Source organism: Pseudopipra pipra, chromosome 6 (genome assembly GCF_036250125.1).
Source record: "Pseudopipra pipra isolate bDixPip1 chromosome 6, bDixPip1.hap1, whole genome shotgun sequence".
NCBI classification, from domain to species: domain Eukaryota; kingdom Metazoa; phylum Chordata; class Aves; order Passeriformes; family Pipridae; genus Pseudopipra; species Pseudopipra pipra.
The window spans coordinates 1,428,031-1,448,716 of NC_087554.1; the positions used below are offsets into that span (position 1 = coordinate 1,428,031).

General features: G+C 51.7%; 1 protein-coding gene across 4 annotated transcripts in view; it reads right to left on the minus strand.

Moving 5' to 3' along the window:
* Positions 1–20,252, minus strand: part of LOC135416638 (uncharacterized) — a 414,600-nt gene extending 394,348 nt beyond the window's left edge. Inside the window, exons 1-6 of one of the 4 annotated variants that reach the window (XR_010431643.1) lie at positions 7,217–8,467; positions 5,555–6,239; positions 5,149–5,235; positions 3,506–3,587; positions 2,966–3,088; positions 1,457–1,524 (exon numbers count right to left, since the gene is read on the minus strand). The gene's annotated coding sequence lies outside the window, so the exon portion shown is untranslated. Of the gene's footprint in view, positions 1,525–2,965; positions 3,089–3,505; positions 3,588–5,148; positions 5,297–5,554; positions 6,240–7,216; positions 16,883–17,428; positions 19,295–19,817; positions 19,943–20,136 lie in introns of those variants that run through there. The other 3 variants (XR_010431644.1, XR_010431645.1, XR_010431642.1) reach the window with 3 other exon arrangements.
* Between the last annotated feature and the right edge of the window lie 434 nt (positions 20,253–20,686).

Below are 20,686 nucleotides of genomic sequence, written 5' to 3' on the forward strand. Positions count from 1 at the left end.
GCAAAGTCTGTGGAATATCAACCCTCTCGGCCCGTGGTGTCCCGATCCTGCTCAGCAAACCTGGAACCGCGGCTGCTTCCTGGCAAACCTGGCATTAAAGTGGCAGTTCTGCAGGGGAATATCTGAGCTCCAGGAGGCACTGGGAGGCTGTTCCAGCAGGAATTGGGCATGGAATTGCGGGCTGTAGGTAGAATTCCTCTAAACCTGCAGAGCTGAGACCTGAACCCAAACCTGGGCCCCCCGCAGAGAACAATCTTTGTGCTGCCCTGTCGGCCAAAGCCGCTGCACTGAGAGATCTTGGCAGCCTGAGGGAGGGCATTCTCTGCATCCCAGCAACCTCCATCTCCCAAGGGGACAATCCAAGTCCCAAAAGATTCCTTTTGCCTTTCCACAGGGACACTGACCCTTATTTGGTCCTGCTTTCCCACAGTTCATTTTGGGGGATGAGTTTGTGCTGGTTTACATTCCACAACTCCACCCACAGCTGGAGATTTGGGGCTGTGCTTCTCTACTCCCAGCAGGTTCCCTAAGGAGCCAGATACTCCAACAATCCCCTCGTTTGACTTTCTAGGTGAATTGTGCACAAGCCAGTCCCCCATTCCCTATCCAGGCTGGGAGTGCTCGTGCCCTTGGCACAGATGGCTCTGGCTGGGCAGGAACTGAGAGCAGGACAAGGGACAGAGTGGATCAGCTGCCCAGGGAACCTCCAGGAGATGAAGCTACTGGATCCTCATTCCAACCAAGTGAACTCATTCTGTCTCTGGCAGGAGCCGGGAGCCAAAGCAGATCCCTCCTGGCCAGGCTGGGGGGCAGCAGTTGGATCCACTCTGGGGGAAACCCCCTGTGCCTGCCAGGAGCTCTGACTCTGTTTGTCCTGCCAGCTCTGACCAGTGTCAGGGGCCCTGGGAGGGATTCAGAATCCCAAGAAACCCCAAATCCTGTCGTGGGATTCAATCAAAGGAAGAAAGCCATTGTTGTCATAAAAAGCTTAAAAACCTGTTAAAAGTTCTAGGACAGCAATAGTGGGATTCCCAGGAAACTTATCAGTGCTCTTGGTTCCATTTCAATATCTCTTTAGTCCCTCAATGAGCAGCTTGGAGAATTTCCTCTGGGATTTGGAGGCTGAGCAGGGTTTGCTTTGGATTGCCTTGCACCTCTGGCCCCAGCTGGTGCAAACACAACTGGGGCCAATGTGGTTAAACACACTTTCCTACACAAACAGTTGCTGTATCCCCTAGAAATTACCCCAAGGTTGCAGATAAAAATGTCACCTCTGTCCCTCCTAAGTTCTCCCAGGTTTCCCCAGCTGGGAGCTGCAAGGAGGCTGTAAATTCTAAGGCAGAAAGAGAACATCTGTCAGCAAAAGGCACAAAGAAGGGGACAGGTTTCAGAAAACATTTCTGCAATCCAAGGAATAACTGTTTCCAGTTTCCCAGGGAGAAGAACAGGAACTCAAGGCCACCAAGGCCTGACAGTCCCCTGCAGCCAGAGCTCAGCACACACCCAGAGAGCCAATTCCAGCATCTAAAAGAAAAAAAAAGAAGACAAAAGTGATTTATTTTGTTTTAAAATTATTTGAAGTTGTTCCAAGCAAAGCAAGCCTTGCTCTGGTTTCAGCTGGGTGAACAGGGAGCGCTGGGCACAGGGCACGTCATTAATGCCCAGGGGATGGGGCTTTGTGGGGGAGGAAGAGCAGCTGATGGAGTTGCCCAGTCCAATTCCTGCCCAAGGCCTGACTGGCCCAGGACAAACCCTCTGGCAGGCAGTGGTTTTGTTCCCTCTAATGGTCAGTGCCCCGTGTGTCCCTGTGGGCAGTGCCAGGCTGGGCACAGGCACACAGAGCTGGCAGCACTCTCTGCTCCAAAGACACTTCTGGGCTCCTTGGCAAACTGCCTGTGACACTTGGTTTTCTCCAGAAGAAATTAAGGAATTGCTCATGGTAGTTTGGAGATGAAGTTATCCCAAAGGGAAGGAAAGAACAAATATTCCTGTCAGAGCCCTTGGGATCTGCTGGGCTGAATTGGGAAGGACTTGGAGGCAGTTGGGGAGGCAACAGACCCAAATTCTAATCCTACCTCTACATTTCTAACAGGTTCTCTTAGAACGATCCTGGACAGGAACTCAGACAACAGAACCCATACACTGCACAAGCAATAACAGGTTTGCCAGGAAGAACAGGAGTTCCTTGTTTTCCTTAACACTCTGGGACTGGAGGACCCAATCCTTACAACCAAGGGACACCAGAGATGTGATTAATACTTAAACCTCTCCCCCGTGGTTCTGTCTCAGAGAACTGGGCCAGCCCTGAGCTACTCCCAGGTGCCTACAGTGCTTTGGGGAGGGCCAGGATAATGTCCCACTTCTGCTTGGAAACGTTCCAGATGAGGAAAAGCCACTTCCCTTCTCTCTCTCTGACCCAGAACCAAAGCGTGTTGTCCTGTAGGACAACACGGACTATGCACGGAAGGCCTGAGTCAGTGGGAGAAAAAGCCTAAACAAACCAAACCACCCCAAATTTCAAGATAAAAACATGCTGCTTCCTTAACAGGAGCACACCAAACTCATTGAAGCCAGAGAGGAAATTACAAACAGACAAATAAACAAACAAAAGACCCAAAAAGATGCTTTGCAGTGATACATTCCCTGGTTGATCATTACAAAGAAATTCTCCACAGACCAGAAGCAAGTACCAACACTTGCTTGTCCTCTGTTGAAAATTAACGACTTGAGGGGCTGGACATGTCTAGTAAGGGTTCAGGGGTCTGGTGGGTCCTTTATGGCTGATCCTGACCGGCCCAGGCCAAACCCAACCACCCCCATGGCTGCTCCATCCCAAACCCGGGGACAACATTCAGACAGTTTGGAAATACTCCCCTTCCCTGCTACTCCGTCCTTCCTTACACATCCAGGGCCCAGGGAGCAAATGCCAACACCAGGAGGAGAGAAACGTGTCCCTCTGACTTACCCCACCCCACGGGCAGCACCAGGAGCCCCCAGCCCGGCCGGCGGGGCTGCAGCCTCTTGCCTTTGGCTGCTCCCAGCCCAGGGCACTTGGCAGAGCTGGGCTGGATCAGGGCTTTGGCCTGGCCTGGAAGAGAGGAGAACAAGGCAATTAAGGGCACTGGGCAAGTCAAAGGCTCCTGCCCTTCACCCTTCTCTTCAATTGCTCACTAGAGAGTTTTAGCCATGAAAAATCCAGGGGGGACAACAAAGGAAACGTGGCCTTTTCCAGCACCTTTATTCCTCTCTACTTCAGGCACTAAAAGGAGGCTCATCTTTCTTACTGCATTCCTTGCTCCATTGGAAAGAACCTTCTTCATTCCAAACCCCCCTTGGGAGTTAGTCAATCCTCTGCCATTGGACTTTGGGCAAAGGAGGAGACACCTGGGATGCTGGACCCCAGGAAAGGAGGGAGAGGAAGCTGACAGGGAGAGGATTCAAGGCACTCCAGAACTCAGAAATATGTTCATGCCTTGCCAGCCCACCCCAACTCTCTGCCACCCACCTGAGCTGGGCAGGTGAGGCCAAGGCTCCCCTTCCTCCTGCCAATCACTGTCCCAGCACACAGATCCCCGTGCTGGGCAGCACTTGGAAAAACTTGGGAAAGGCAAAAGGAAAATGGTACTGCCTGTCAGAAAACAAGTGTCCGTGAACAAACCTGCTGGACAAATTTAATTCCATCCCTCTGCTCCAATAAACCCAGGGCAGGCAGGTCTCCCCAGCCCAGGGGAGAACAGGAAGGAGAACTGCAGGAACACAGGCAGGCACGGGCAGCTCTTGGCACTTCTTCCCTGCAGACCTCTCTGCACTTGGGGCTCTTGACACTTCATTTATAAAGAAGGAGGAGACAGCAGCCCAGGAATGCCCCTCAAAAACAGGGGCCTGGGCAGCTGGAGATTAGAGGAGGGGAGTTGTGAGGGGAGACACAGAGAGAGAACAGGAACAGGGGTTGTTTGGGAACAGGCTGTGTGCCCAGCAGGGAGGGGAACTGGAAACACGGGAGGCTGGAGGAATGCAGGGGGTGAGCACGGGCCTGCCTTGGATGGATCCTTTTCCCCTTTGCTCAGGGGCCTCAACTCCACCCTCTCTGAGAGCAGCAGGGAACTGCTGCAGGGGAAGAGTTCATTTAGGCACAAGGCAGCGATGCAGCCACTGGGGCAGAGGGGACAGGAACTGAGAGCAACTGACACAAAAATGACACAATCACCACCGAAAGGGACTTTATTGAGCTGCAACACAAACACAGTCACAGCACGCCAGGGCCAGAGGTGCCCACAGCACCAGCAACACAGCAGGTGGGCTGGCAGGAACACCCTCTACTCAAGTTATGGAGCCAGGGGCTGACAGTTGGCATCCATCCTAAAGATGCACTCAGGCATCAGGGTCAAGTCCTGCCCACTCACTGCACAGTTCAGCCCCAGAAGCAGTGGCAGTTTCTACCTCTCCCTCCAATAGCATTTGGGACCCAACAGTTCAATGCTGTGGAATTTTAGCTTCCTAAATGTTTTACAAAGTTGTGCTTCCTGAGAAGTGGTGCATTTTTGAGTCTTCCTGACTCTTCCAGTGCTGCACTTGCCAGGATCCTTTGGGCCTGGTGTTTTGCTGACAGACAGGGCACTCCAGGAAACAACTTCCCACCGGTCATGGAAGAATAGGAACAGCTTAAACAAACCCAGTCCAACACATGGGGTATAGATTTAGGGGATACAAAAGGAAAGGAGCAAGGTATCCCATCCTGACTGCCCCAGAGACAGAACTGTGGCTCAGCAGAAATCCCTCCCCAAGGCCCCCTCCCGCTCCCCCCCAGCCCACACGGCAGCCCCGGGGCAGCGGATCCCGCAGGCTCCGGGCACTGGCACAATTCCTGCGGGTGCCTCCGCCCCCGGGGAGGCTGCGGGGCGGCTCCAAGGGGATCCCGCTGGCCAGGCTCTGCCCAACCAAGCCGGCTTTAGGCCAGGCCTGGCACTGTGGGGCCGTGGGCACGGGCAGGTTCCCGTGAGCTCCCCGTTGGCCACCCCTGGAGCACTGGGCAGGCGCCCCGGCGGGGCCAAGGGGAGAGGGCACGGAACAGCTGCACACACCTTGGCTGCCTTTGCCCAGCACACACTAACTGCACCTGCAGCCTTTAGCCAGGGCCCCTGAGCACACCCAGCCCTTACCCTGCTCCTCAGGGGCAGCAGCCCCGGGGCTCAATTCTCAGCCAACTTCTCATCCTTTCCTTTGGTCCTTTGAGCCCTGGGCAGGGCAGGGACACGGGAGAAGCACCTTCTTGGAATTGATCCCAGAGACAGCAACTCTGTTGTTCATAAAATCAGTACAATAATGCCTGTGATTAGTGGAAGGATTAAAGTGTTCCAAAACTTTGTAGCAGGTGGTGAGAATCCTGTAAATATGTCCCACCAGTGGGGAGCAGTGAGTTGTTCTAACCTGATGCCCAAAGGTCACTCATTGACCCCTAGATTTACTGTTTGCATTTGGTGATCAAGTCAAGTCTTATTTCAAATTTGCAGGGCAATAATTTGCACTTACATACAAAAATCCCTGGTTTACTTACATTGAAGTGTGTTATTTTTCCAGCACGATATCAGTCGGTGCACTGCAGCAATTCAGGAGACAAAAGCCAGTTAATTTTTGCAATCCAGGATGGGAATACGGTCCTCCAGATCAGTTCATTGGTACCCATTAAGTCATTCTGTGCCTTATTTCTTTGTATTACAATATACACACTATGGCATGGACTGCTTTTGCCTCCCCCCGTCGTGACTCTGGCACGGGTTAGATGCTCCTGCTTTCCAAAAGTGCTTCCCACTGATAGATTTGGCTGACCCAGCAGTGAGCCATGCATGCTCCCTCTCTTCTCCCAGCACTTGCTTTGGGGCTTTTCCCCATTTCCCCAGTGATTTGTGCTCACTGTCCAGGGGATCTACACTTGGTGCTTAAACCACAGGGCCGGTGGCAACTCCCTCCCGAGGCCTCGCTCCTGCCCCGACCCCTGCTCTGGCTCTGGCTTGGATACACCACCTCCATTCCATGGGGCTGCCTTCCTGAGCAGGGCCTGGCCCGTGCACCCTGGAGGAGCTTTTTACCCAAGGCCTTAGGGGGATTTCAGGCCCTCTTATCATTTGTTGTTCCCACTAAAGCCCAGTAACGCACTCAGAGCCACTTCTCCAACAGGATCTATCCTGGGCTGGCTTCCAGTAACTTCCTATTCCCAAATCCTAAGGGCACTTCCTTCCTACCTGGAACAGTTCGTTGGGATACGTGCCTGGAATAAAGACAAGTGCCACAAACATTCAAACACACAAAATATCTTTATTGCAGTGAGAAGAATAAGAATAATAAACTTAGCAAAGAGAATCAGAAGTTAAAAAAGGATACAAATGAACTACCTTATCGTGTGGCATTAAAACAAATACTAAGAACAGCATTCAATACAGTATAATATTAACTAGTGAAAAGGGAGTTAAAGGGATACCAAAAAGGATCTTAACACAATATTATGGATAACTATTAACACCCTATTTGGTTAGTAAAAGGGGACATTAAAGGGAAAATATTATGAACACTAAATAAAGGGTATTAAAGGAACACTAAAGGATATTTAAAGTCTTCTTTCTCGATTGCCTCCTATCACTAACCTGTGCCCACCCCCACAGCCAGGCAGGGCTGTCAGGATCTGCAGCAGCTGGTCGGTGCCCATCCCTTAGCGGGCGTCCCCGCGGAGCAACACAGGCTCGGTGGCAGGATGAGGATCGCTCAGCTCAGCAGTCCTGACAGCCCATTTGATCAGCTCCACATTACACCACGTAGGGCCAGGACGCAGTGTAAGGGGAGGCCTGAATGGCAGCCAAACACCACCTGATCATGGCCTGGTGGCAACAGTCTGGGCCTGCCCTACTTGTAGGACAAGGGGCCAGCCACCCCTGCCCACATCATCTTCCTCTCACCAGCATCTTTCTCACCCCTAGGTATGACCTCTGCCATGGTGTTTCAAGGGTAGATGTATCTACCTTGCAATATGTAGCAGAACCAAGGAAGAACTCAGCTCTGATAACATGGGAAATCAGGCTGACTTGCTGAAAAGCACAATGGACCTCACAATTAGCTTGTGCCATCAAGTTACATTGTACCACACTCTAGCTGGTTTCACATCCTAATATGATTTCTTTCTCATGTCTCTATGCTCCATTGATCAAAAGTACCCCCCTTACATTACCCTACTTCTGCCAGAGGCTCCAATTGGCATCATTAGCACTGGCAGGAACCTTCAGTTCCCCCTCTCTGGCTCGTATTGGCCACAGGTCTGGAGCCTGTTGAATTGCTCCCTGAGCTGTTTCCAACCCTCCCTGCTGCTCATTTCCCACTCAAACTCACACTTATGCCCTGGCACTTTATGGCCCAGACCAAGGATTGGTCCCAAAGGAGGACCTTGTTGTCACCAAAAGCCAAACCAACCAATAAACTGCTGGGCTTCCACCTTGCTCTGGGGGTGACCAAGCCTGAAGTCTCCTGCCTAGTCCTGGGCAATACTTCCTGGGGACCACAACACCTCTGAGTTCCTAAAAATATCACAGGTTGGGCAGGTCTTGAATTTTGTCTGGATTAACTCCCCCCCTTTCTTTCCACGTGCTGCACTACTCACTCTAATGGTGCTTGTACTCCCTGAACCATTCCCTCACCCATCCAACCATCCCTTGTCCCCTCTCTGACAAGGACAGTGGCTCCAGGTGTTCTGCCACGTTCCCAGGGCAGAGGGTGGGACTGTGCAGCCACCCTCGAGGGGGGGAAATGTGCCCAGGGAAAGGGAACTGCCCCCCGTGTTCCCCAGCAGAAGGCAGCCCTTGGAAATATCCACTGCAATGGGACACTCAGGGACAGCAACAAGCACTGCATGAGGCTGCTCTGGCACAGGACCAATTTTAAGCTCAGCTTTTCTCTGGACCACTTCACTTGGTTTCCCACCTCATCCTGCAGTCAGAACTTGCCCTCCTTGCAACTATTTAGGGTGACCATAAATTACAGAGGCCTCTGCTCCAGCATCCACAAGGGCCTGAACCGTCTGACAGGATCCATTTTTCCAGGGAATTCTAAGCTCCACCTGAGGACCACGGTCTTTTCTCACCCATCCTTGTGCTGCAGCTGGGCCTCCATCTCACTCTGCTTTCAGTTCTCTCCATGGTTGAACATTGGCAGCCCTGGCCCCGGGTGGAGCTCGGCATCCTGATCCCATCCCTCCTGGCCCCGGAACCGCTGGCTCAGCAATGGGGGGCCCTCCATTGCCAAGGGCACGGTCCCGTCGGGGCTCATGGGGGGAGCAGGAGGTCGAAGGCTCCATCCCTGCTGCTACAACCTTCCACCACTACAGCCAACAGAGGGGCCTCTCCAGCCCTGCCTCCCAAGGCATCCTGAACAAACCCAGCCCAACTCCACAGGACAAACTGCTCCCTGTCTACCCAGTCCAGTCTACTCTCAGCAATGCCTGAATCCATTGCAGGGACCTTGCTTTGAAGTCCCCAGGGCTGGGCACCCCGAGGATCTCCCCGAATAATCCTTTCGGTGCGCGCTGGAGTCCTCGGGGTGCCCCAACCCGGGGGCACCAACAGCACTGTCCCTCCAGGGGGGCCCAATTCGGTCCTAAACTGCAGGGGGATCTTGCCTGTGTCCCAGACTGGTCCGGGGATCTGAGGCCCTTCCCGAGAAAATCTCGGTGCCGGCGTGAAGGGCCAGAGATCCCTTGGAGCCACGGGAGAGCAGGCACAGAGTCCCTCCTGCAGGGCCAATTCTGCTACCTGAACTCAGCTCCTCAAAGAAGCCTCTAAGATTCAGCTGGTGAGGTTTAGAAGCCAGGCAATCCTTGCTTACAAGACCCTGCCATGATCCCAGTCCACCGGGTGTCCTGGCAATCAGCTCCCAAAGGGCACACACAGGTATCTCCACTGCAGCTGATGGGAGGAGTCAGCATTACAGGAGGATTCATTTTCCTTCCCTGCATTCCTGTTCCACATTCAGGACATTTTCCAACACTCGTTACCATACACACCTACCCTTAGAAGGTTTCCAAGGGGCTTCACCGAGGGCCTTCCCAGGTCTGCTCTGTCTGGAGCCCTCAAAGTCCTCAGTGCCTGCCTTAGGAACCTCAACACAACTCACCTGCTTACACAGCAACTTGGTGCTGCTTGCCTGCTGCCTCACTTCCCTTCTTCCTTCTTTCTTCACCTCCTTTGGTTGGTCCCTTTCAATCCCTGGGCTCAGCTCTGTGCAGTTTCCAGGCTACATCCCACTACAAAAAGGATCAGCTCTTGTTACATCTCAACATGCACATATCATTCCCACTTTATACTTGACCCTAAGGATCCACTTTGTTCTGCTCACCAACCAAAAGGAGCTTTCTGAACTCAAGAATAATAGACCCCAGGTCCTTTTTCTGCAACTTCAGCTGCTAGAAATGTGACCCACAAGACCTGGAAAGGCCCTTCCCACTTCACCTGCAGGGCTGGCAGTGCCACCACTGGACACGAACCCAGTGGCTGGGCAGGAACGGAGGGGCTGGGGCGTCCAATCCATCGGCCCAGGCGGCACCAGGAGTTCCTGCAGTTCCTGCAGGGGAGAGCCTCAAGACAACAAAGGATTATGGAGATCATTTTAAACTTTAATATGTATATCTCCTGCAATATGGGGACTTTGACAAGCCTACTGGTGCAACAAGGACACACTCAAGGCTATCTATTCAAAGCATCTACCAGCACTCAAAAGCTATCACTGGGGGAACTCAGCAAACTCTGTTTGCCAAGAGCCTCCTGGAGGATTTTCAGCTTTTGGGGCTCCCTTTTAACCATTTTTCCCACCACTGTAACTGGGATTATCACCTGCCCTACATGGGGAACAGCCCACAAAGTTCACTTGCAGGGATGCCATTAACTCAAAGTCCCTTCTCAGGGGGGTCACTGCCCACTTTGGCCTTTGTTTGCCCTCCCCACCAAACATGATTCCAACAGTTCTGAGACATCTGGCAGACCCAGAGCTCTCCTCAGGGAATGCTTTAGCTGCTTAAAGGCTGCCCTTGCCCCATCTAGCCAAGGCAGCAAATTCTTACAGGTTGTTCTTAAAAGTTGGCAGAACAGTCTTACCACACATCCAGAGGGAGCAATCCAGAGTCCACCCCTTCCTACCATTCCCAGCAAGGGAGTTCATGGGCTGTCTGGGGCTCAGGGAGGAGTCAGGGAGCTTCTTTTCTTCCTTCCTGCTTTCCAGATTTTCTCCTTCCAAAGCAAAGGTTTCTTGGCTTTCCTTGCTCAAGCAGATGCAGCAAAGGCCATCTTTGCAATCCAGTACTGGAAACTGTTCGAGGTTGACACTTACAGGGGTTCTCTCAGGTCCTGCTCTCATCAATCATCTTGGCCATTGGTTTCTTGGCAGGTTCTTGCATTCACGTCCTACAAGCAAACCAGGAGGAGCCAATTCAGCTGTTACTGCAACCAATCCAAGCTGGCATTCTGATTTTAAAGGATACTGGCTTTGCCTTACCAGGAGAGACCCCACATTAGGGGTAATACCTACAGGTTCTGCCCTCTCCCCCTCTCCTGCAAGTCCACTGGCCCACACCACAGGAACAACTGCAGCTGCCACGTCAGTCAGGACCTTGCTGCTGACAGGAGTTATTCCCTGCACAACAAGAGCTGCTGCTTTGACACAGTTTCAGCAATTACAGTTTCAATAGCCCCAGTTTTCCATTTCATTTCTGCCTCAAGTCTTTCAGGAAGTCTCTACCTAGCACAGGTTTGGGTGAGTTTGGGCAATACACCAACTCAGGAATTCCCCAATGTTTTCCCAGTTTCACCCGTCACACCAGTCACCTTAACACTGCCAGTCCTTCATTCTCCCTCTACTGGGTTAAGGACTGAGGAAGTTGGACCTGTGTCTGATCAGGACACATGCAAAACAAATGCTGGGGACTGGAACACACACCTGGCACTCCTGCAGCTCTTACCATTACATTCAAGAGAAAACAGCCAATTGGACCCTCACTGCTCATTTCTTAATCCCAATCCCACACTTCTTTGGCACTTGCAGCACCACTTTTGGAACCCAATTACAGTCCATTAGAGAGCTCCATGTCTAGCAGGGACAGGTACCCCTGGGATACTCTCAGCAATGCCTGAATCCATGGCAGGGACCTTGCTTTGAGCTCCCCAGGGCCGGGCACCCCGAGGATCTCCCCGAATAATCCTTTCGGTGCGCGCTGGAGTCCTCGGGGTGCCCCAACCCGGGGGCAACAACAGCACTGTCCCTCCAGGGGGCCAATTTGGTCTCAAGGCTTCAATGGACAGCCCAAAAGGCATTTCAAGAGGCCTTCTTTGGAACCCACCAACGGGTACGGGTAGGAAGCCACAAGAAGGCCTCATTTCTAAAGGCAGGGGGATCTTGCCTGTGTCCCAGACTGGTCCGGGGATCTGAGGCCCTTCCCGAGAAAATCTCGGTGCCGGCGTGAAGGGCCAGAGATCCCTTGGAGCCACGGGAGAGCAGGCACAGAGTCCCTCCTGGGGGGCAATTTTCCTTCCTGAACTCAGCTCTTCAAAGAAGCTTCTAAGACTAAGCTGGTCAGTCTTAGAAGCCAGGCATTCCTTGCTTACAAGACCCTGCCATGATCCCAGCCCCACGGGTGTCCTGGCAATCAGATCCCAAAGGGCACACACAGGTATCTCCACTGCAGCTGATGGGAGGAGTCAGCATTACAGGAGGATTCATTTTCCTTCCCTGCATTCCTGTTCCACATTCAGGGCATTCTTCAACACTTATCACCATACACACCTACCCTTAGAAGGTTTCCAAGGGGCTTCACCGAGGGCCTTCCCAGGTCTGCTCTGTCTGGAGCCCTCAAAGTCCTCAGTGCCTGCCTTAGGAACCTCAACACAACTCACATGCCTACACAGCAACTTGCTGCTGCTTGGCTGCTGCCTCACTTCCCTTCTTCCTTCTTTCTTCACCTCCCTTGCTTGGTCCCTTCCAATCCCTTGACTCAGCTCTGTGCAGTTTCCAGGCTACATCCCACTGCAAAAAGGATCAGCTCTTGTTACATCTCTACACTCAGATATCATTCCCCCTTTTTTCCTGACACTTGTCCATTAGGCCAGTATCTCATGATTTAAAGCAGAGTTTGACTCCTCAGTGACAACAACAGCTACAGCCCTGAATCATAACACAGGCTGAGACACAAACACAGATGGGAACTCTGAAGGATCCACTTTGTTCTGCTCACCAACCAAAAGGAGCTTTCTGAACTCAAGAAGAAGAGACTCAACATCCTTTTTCTGAATCTTTGGCTACTCTAAATGTGACCCACAAGACCTGGAAAGGCCCTTCCCACTTCACCTGCAGGGCTGGCAGTGCCACCACTGGACACGGCCCCAGTGGCTGGGCAGGAACGGAGGGGCTGGGGCGTCCAATCCATCGGCCCAGGCGGCACCAGGAGTTCCTGGGGTTCCTGCAGGGGAGAGCCTCAAGACAACAAAGGATTAGGAAAAGGATCATTTTTAACTTTAATAGGCATATCTCCTGGAATAGGGGGACTTTGACAAGCCTACTGGGGCAACAAGGACACACTCAAGGCTATCTATTCAAAGGATCTACCAGCACTCAAAAGCTGTCACTATCCTTCTTGCAGGGGCAACTCAGGAAACTCTGTTGGCCCAGAGCCTCCAAGATGATTTCCATCTTTTGGGGCTCTTTTTTAACTCTTTTTCCCATCACTGTAACTGGGATTATCACCTGCCCTACATGGGGAACAGCCCACAAAGTTCACTTGCAGGGATGCCATTAACTCAAAGTCCCTTCTCAGGGGGGTCACTGCACCCCTTGGCCTTTGTTTGCCCTCCCCACCAAACATGATTCCAACAGTTCTGAGACATCTGGCAGACCCAGAGCTCTCCTCAGGGAATGCTTTAGCTGCTTAAAGGCTGCCCTTGCCCCATCTAGCCAAGGCAGCAAATTCTTACAGGTTGTTCTTAAAAGTTGGCAGAACAGTCTTACCACACATCCAGAGGGAGCAATCCAGAGTCCACCCCGTCCCACCATTCCCAGGAAGGCAGTTCATGGCCTGTCCGGGGGTCAGGGAAGAGTCAGGGGGTTTCTTTTCTTCCTTCCTGCTTTCCAGATTTTCTCCTGCCAAAGCAAAGGTTTCTTGGCTTTCCTTGCTCAAGGAGATGCAGCAAAGGCCATCTTTGCAATACAAAACTGGAAACTGCTTGAGGTTGTTATTCAAGGTGGTTCTCTCAGGTTCTGCACTGATCAGTCACCTTGGCCATTCGTTTTCTTGAATGCAGGTTCTTGCATTCACGTCCTACAAGCAAACCAGGAGGAGCCAATTTAGCTGTTACTGCAACCAATCCAAGCTGAAATTCTGATTTTAAAGGATACTGGCTTTGCCTTACCAGGACAGATCTCACATTCTTGGAATTCCACTGGCCCACACCACAGGAACAACTGCAGCTGCCACTTCAGTCAGGACCTTGCTGCTGACAGGAGTTATTCCCTGCACAACAAGAGCTGCTGCTTGGACACATTTAGTTCCAGCAATTACAGTTTCAATATCCCCAGTTTTCCATTTCATTTCTGCCTCAACTTTTCCAGTCCATCTCTTCCTAGCACAGGTTTGGCTGAGTCTGGGCAATACACAAACTCAGGAATTCCCCAATGTTTTCCCAGTTTAACCCCTGTCACACCAATCACCTTAACACTGCCAGTCCTTCATTCTCCCTCTATTATGTTAAGGACTGAGGAAGTTGAACCTGTGTCTGACCAGGACACATGCAAACCAAATGCTGGGGACTGGAACACACACCTTGCACTCCTGCAGCTCTTACCATTACATTCAAGAGAAAATAGCCAGTTGTACCATCACTGCTCATTTCTTCTGTGGCACAACAACATCATTCCAAGCCTCTCACTGCCAACCTTATGCTTCTCCCAACAGCTCCAGGGGCACCAGAACCTGCCCTGAAGGCACAAAGGCTCCTTTTGGGAGCACCACGACCCACCCAGACTGTAGCACTGGAATTCCATCTCCTGGACAAGCTGGGAGAAGCAGGGAAGACAACCAGGACCTTACAGGTCAACTGGGGGCACCTCTTCATCCAACAGCAGCTCCAAGAAAGGTACTGAGTCAACACCTCACCAAAGACACAGGAAAACAAGTGCCAACACCTCGACAATCACTTCAGTTTTCAATTGATAAAGCAACACTGAAGAAAAGCTTTTCAGACATTGGGAAGAGTCCAGCCCACTTTAACCAGTGTGTGGGACTCGTTCCTAGCCTCCTGAGGTTCATTTCTCACCTCACTCAGGGTTGCAGTACACCTGGTTCTACACACACACACACACACACACACACACACACACACACACACACAGGGAGCTGCTGTTCCTGCATTCCAGTCTCCTGGTGCTCCTTGCAATTCCTCCAGCTGTTTGCCCAGCTCTCCAGTGCCCATTCCTTTGCCCACTGCACTTGGTCACAGCCCCAGGGCTCCCAGGGCCACCCTGGGCTCTCCCCTGCCCTGACACTCAGGGCCCTTTCCCAGCCCCGACTCCATCCAGCACTGACCCAGCTGCTGCACCTGCAAGTCTCCTGCTCCTGCCCTCCCTCTGCCTGCAAAACACCCCTGCCAGCTCCTGCACCCCACCTCTTACCTCCCAGCAAAGCAGAGCTGCATCCTCCTGCATCCTCCAGCTGGATGCTGCTGGCTCTGGGCAGCTCCCACCCTTCAGCAGGGGATGCCAAAGGCAGCTCTGGGGACTGTCCCAAGGGCAGGGACACCCACTCTGGGTCACACCAACACTCAGCCAGCTCAGGCCTGGGCTCTTCTGCCTGCAGGGCAACAAACAGCCAAGCAGGGACACTAGGACACTCCAAGGAAACAGGCAAAACAAACTCAGCAGCCTGGCACACCACAGCCCCCAAACCTGCCCAGACTCCAGCTGCTGCACAGACCTGTGGCCACACAGGACCCAAACCCACCCCCAGCACAGACAACCCTGGGCAGGTCAAGCTGCTCATTCCCCACCACAACCAAACATCCAGTGCCACTGTCTGCCAGCCCCTGCTCCCAGCAATCCATCATCTTTCCCATTTCCTTTCTTTACAGGTCCTTCCATTCACATTCTACTATCAAGCCATGATCAGCAAATTTAGCTGTTACTGCAACCAATCCAGCTTGGCTTCCTAATTTTAAAGGATACTTGGTTTGCCTTACCAGGAGAGACTCTGCCTTCGGGGTAATTCTTACAGCTTCTGTCCTTGTCCATTTTCTTGGAATTCCACTGGCCCACACCACAGGAACAACTGCAGCTGCCACTTCAGTCAGGACCTTGCTGCTGACAGGAGTTATTATCCCTCTGTAAACACCAAACTGCTTCAATACAAACAATCCTGTGGACACTACAACTCCTTGGCACTTTCAGTGGAACCAGGGCAAGTCAGTTGTTAAGTTACAGAAGGTTTTCTTCTAAAGTTGTAATTAATTAAGATATCAAAACAACAACTGTGAGATAAGAGATACCCCCAATGGTTCTACTTTTAGGGAAACAAAAACCCAAACCCCCATCCCCAGTACTACAATAGCTCAGGCTCCCACAAAGGCCCAGGGGCTGGGCTGGGGCTTTTGGTTGCCCTGGAGCACAGGCAGGAACACGATGTCACCACCCCACGGGCACAGCTGAGAACCCAAAGAGCAGCCACACCAGCAGCTCCTGCCAGCCCTGCTGGGCTGGGCCTTGGGGAGGAAGGGCACTGACCTTTCTTCCTGCCTAGGAGCAAAGAGCCTCCTTGCTGAGCACTTCTCCTGCCAAGGGCATCAGCTCAGATGGGAAGTTCATCAAGGGCAACTTCCTGGAATGAGAAACATTCCTGTTCCCTGGACAATCTCTTTCCAGCTGAACTCAGAAGTACACACACTACAAGTTCAGGTGTTGCCTAAAATTTCTTACAAGAACCTCTGAGACTCAATTGATGAGTTTTAGAAGCCAGGCAATCTTTTATTCCCACGCTCTTGAATCATTCCAGCCCACCAGGTGTCCTGGCAATCAGCTCCCAAAGGGCACACAGAGCTATCTCCACTGCAGCTGATAGGGCAGCATTACAGGAGGATTCATTTTCCTTCCCTGCATTCCTAATCCCTACTCAGGACATTTTCACACACTCATTACCATACACACCTACCCTTAGAAGGTTTCCAAGGGGCTTCACCGAGGGCCTTCCCAGGTCTGCTCTGTCTGGAGCCCTCAAAGTCCTCAGTGCCTGCCTTAGGAACCTCAACACAACTCACCTGCTTACACAGCAACTTGGTGCTGCTTGCCTGCTGCCTCACTTCCCTTCTTCCTTCTTTCTTCACCTCCCTTGCTTGGTCCCTTCCAATCCCTTGACTCAGCTCTGTGCAGTTTCCAGGCTACATCCCACTGCAAAAAGGATCAGCTCTTGTTACATCTCTACACTCAGATATCATTCCCCCTTTTTTCCTGACACTTGTCCATTAGGCCAGTATCTCATGATTTAAAGCATAGTTTGACTCCTCAGTGACAACAACAGCTACAGCCCTGAATCATAACACAGGCTGAGACACAAACACGGATGGGAACTCTGAAGGATCCACTTTGTTCTGCTCACCAACCAAAAGGAGCTTTCTGAACTCAAGAAGAAGAGACTCAACATCCTTTTTCTGAATCTTTGGCTACTCTAAATGTGACCCACAAGACCTGGAAAGGCCCTTCCCACTTCACCTGCAGGGCTGGCAGTGCCACCACTGGACACGGACCCAGTGGCTGGGCAGGAACGGAGGGGCTGGGGCGTCCAATCCATCGGCCCAGGCGGCACCAGGAGTTCCTGGAGTTCCTGCAGGGGAGAGCCTCAAGCCAACAAAGGATTAGGAAAAGGATCATTTTTAACTTTAATAGGCATATCTCCTGGAATAGGGGGACTTTGACAAGGCCTACTGGGGCAACAAGGACACACTCAAGGCTATCTATTCAAAGGATCTACCAGCACTCAAAAGCTGTCACTATCCTTCTTGCAGGGGCAACTCAGGAAACTCTCTTTGCCAAGAGCCTCCTGGAGGATTTCCAGCTTTTTGGGCTCTCTTTTAACCATTTTTCCCATCGCTGTAGCTGGGATTATCACCTGCCCTACAGGGGGAACAGCCCACAGAGTTCACTTGCAGGGATGCCATTAACTCAAAGTCCCTTCTCAGGGGGGTCACTGCACACCTTGGCCTTTGTTTGCCCTCCCCACCAAAGATGCTTCCAAACACTTTGAGACATCTGGCAGACCCAGAGCTCTCCTCAGGGAATGCTTTAGCTGCTTGAAGGCTGCCCTTGCCCCATCTAGCCAAGGCAGCAAATGCTTACAGGCTGTTCTTAAAAGTTGGCAGAACAGTCTTACCACACATCCAGAGGGAGCAATCCAGAGTCCACCCCGTCCTACCATTCCCAGGAAGGCAGTTCATGGGCTGTCTGGGGCTAAGGGAGAAGTCAGGGGGCTTCTCTTCTTTCTTTCCCCTTTCCAGATTTTCTCCTGCCAAAGCAAAGGTTTCTTGGCTTTCCTTGCTCAAGGAGATGCAGCAAAGGCCATCTTTGCAATCCAATACTGGAATCTACTCGAGGTTGACACTTACAGGGGTTCTCTCAGGTCCTGCTCTCATCAATCATCTTGGCCATTGGTTTCTTGGCAGGTTCTTGCATTCACCTTCTACAAGCAAACCAGGAGGAGCCAATTTAGCTGTTACTGCAACCAATCCAAGCTGGAATTCTGATTTTAAAGGATACTGGCTTTGCCTTACCAGGAGAGATCCCACATTAGGGGTAATACCTACAGGTTCTGCCCTCTCCCCCTCTCCTGCAAGTCCACTGGTCCACACCACAGGAACAACTGCAGCTGCCACTTCAGTCAGGACCTTGCTGCTGACAGGAGTTATTCCCTGCACAACAAGAGCTGCTGCTTTGACACATTTAGTTCCAGCAATTACAGTTTCAATATCCCCAGTTTTCCATTTCATTTCTGCCTCAACTTTTCCACTCAATCTCTTCCTAGCACAGGTTTGGCTGAGTTTGGCAAAGAGGGAAACTGAGGAATTCCCCAATGTTTTCCCAGTTTAACCCCTGTCACACCAATCACCTTAACACTGCCAGTCCTTCATTCTCCCTCTATTATGTTAAGGACTGAGGAAGTTGGACCTGTGTCTGACCAGGACACGTGTAAACCAAATGCTGGGGACTGGAACACACACCTGGCACTCCTGCAGCTCTTACCATTACATTCAAGAGAAAACAGCCAATTGTACCATCACTGCTCATTTCTTAATCCCAATCCCACACTGCTTTGGCACTTGGAGCACCACTTTTGGAACCCAATTACAGTCCATTAGAGAGCTCCATGTCTAGCAGAGACAGGTACCCCTGGGATACTCTCAGCAATGCCTGAATCCATTGCAGGGACCTTACTTTGAAGTCCCCAGGGCCGGGCACCCTGAGGATCTCCCCGAATAATCCTTTCGGTGCGCGCTGGAGTCCTCGGGGTGCCCCAACCCGGGGGGCACCAACAGCACTGTCCCTCCAGGGGCCCAATTTGGTCCTAAGCTGCAGGGGGATCTTGCCTGTGTCCCAGACTGGTCCGGGGATCTGAGGCCCTTCCCGAGAAAATCTCGGTGCCGGCGTGAAGGGCCAGAGATCCCTTGGAGCCACGGGAGAGCAGGCACAGAGTCCCTCCTGGGGGCCAATTTTCCTGTCCGAAATCAGCTCTTCAAAGAAACTTCTAAGACTCAATTGGTGAGTTTTAGAAGCCAGGCATTCCTACACACTACGAGATATTTTAAAAGCTTACTGAGTGAAAAAACATACAGCTTTTATCAGTGACATCTGATCTCAAAGAGTCAGCTCCTTTCTCCTTTCAGTACAAAATTATTTTCATGGAATCATTTAATAGGAAGTGCCCAGGAACCCCAGACTGTGCTTTCCAGAACAGAAAATAAACAGAGGGAAGGAGCTTTGCACGAGTGTAACACACTCCAGAACACACCTGACTTTAGTTTTACTCTGTCTGTTCAAATATAGCACAAGACAAAAACTCCAGCAGGAGAGCTGGCACATTACCCATGGTACCCTGAAAGTCCACCTTAAGAGAGCTGGAGAAAAATCGCAGTTGTGCCAGTCCCTTTTGCCTGCAGATGGCTGGGGATCCTCTCCATCCACCTCGTGCTCTCCCAACAGCAGAAAGGGTGACCTCAGGGACATGGTGGCACTCAACATCCTGCTGAGAGAACAAGGAAACCTTTAGCATAAAGGGGAGCTGGAATCTAAAACTTCCTTTCCTGGGAGCTTTGTGAAGCCTGCAACCAAGAGGGGGGAAATTTGCAACTCCTTTGGTGCAGGTGTCAACAGAGGCCAACAGAGCTTTCACCTTTTTCAGACAACTGTGCCCCTTTTGGCTCCCTGGCAGCTCCAATGGCACCAGAACCCCCTTCCTGCACACCCACGGGTGTCACACACAGGCACCCACACACCTTTGCTCCAGCCCACACGGGGCCAACATTTCCTCACCCTGGACATCCCAAGGGGAGTATTTTTGCTAGAGAGCACAGCAACCCCCCTGTCCTCACAAACCGCCTCCCTGCAAAAAAAGGAATAATTTCTCCTGGACACTCCTCCCACAGTCAAGGGCTTTTCAAATGTGCTCAGGGTCCCTCCCAGCTTCTGCCTGTCCTTGCATTCAAAGGCATGTGCATGTTTCAACAGCAAACCCAGCTCCTCCCTGGCAGTATAAGCCCTGCTCTTACCTGGACAGACTCCCGGGCTCGGCACAGCTGTGGCTCATGGAGCAGCTTCCCAAGGCCCTTCTCTCTCCCAGCAGGAAGCACAACTCGCCTCCACTGCCCAGCACCAGGGGAAACCACGAGCCAGGCTGGAAACTGACACAGAACGAGCAAAAAGCATTAATGCAGCACTAAAATGCCAAGTCAAAGCAGTCTTTGCTTCGTAACCCTGCACGGGGAAAGGCTTTGGGATTCCGAGGCAATCCCTGAGACACCCAGAGAGCAACAGCCCCGCAGCCCTGCCACGGCTCCCCCGGGGTCACCCGGCAGGGAAGGACCTTACCTGGCCCCCGCTGCCCAGCACAACGCGCCCCTAAACGCCCCCCGGCTCCCCCGGTCCATAACCCAGCGGCCAAGGCGCTCTCCCCTCCGCAGCCCGGGCAGCAGCAGGGCCACACCCTCAGCCCTCACACACAACCGACCACACCCGCCCCGCCCGCCCTTTATACCGCGGGCCGGCAGCGCTGCCCAATCAGGGAGAGGAGGGGAGGAGAGGGGAGGGGAGGGGAGAAAAAAGGAAAAAAAAGAAAAGAAAAGAAAAGAAAAGAAAAGAAAAGAAAAGAAAAGAAAAGAAAAGAAAAGAAAAGAAAAGAAAAGAAAAGAAAAGAAAAGAAAAGAAAAGAAAAGAAAAGAAAAGAAAAGAAAAGAAAAGAAAAGAAAAGAAAAGAAAAGAAAAGAAAAGAAAAGAAAAGAAAAGAAAAGAAAAGAAAAGAAAAGAAAAGAAAAGAAAAGAAAAGAAAAGAAAAGAAAAGAAAAGAAAAGAAAAGAAAAGAAAAGAAAAGAAAAGAAAAGAAAAGAAAAGAAAAGAAAAGAAAAGAAAAGAAAAGAAAAGA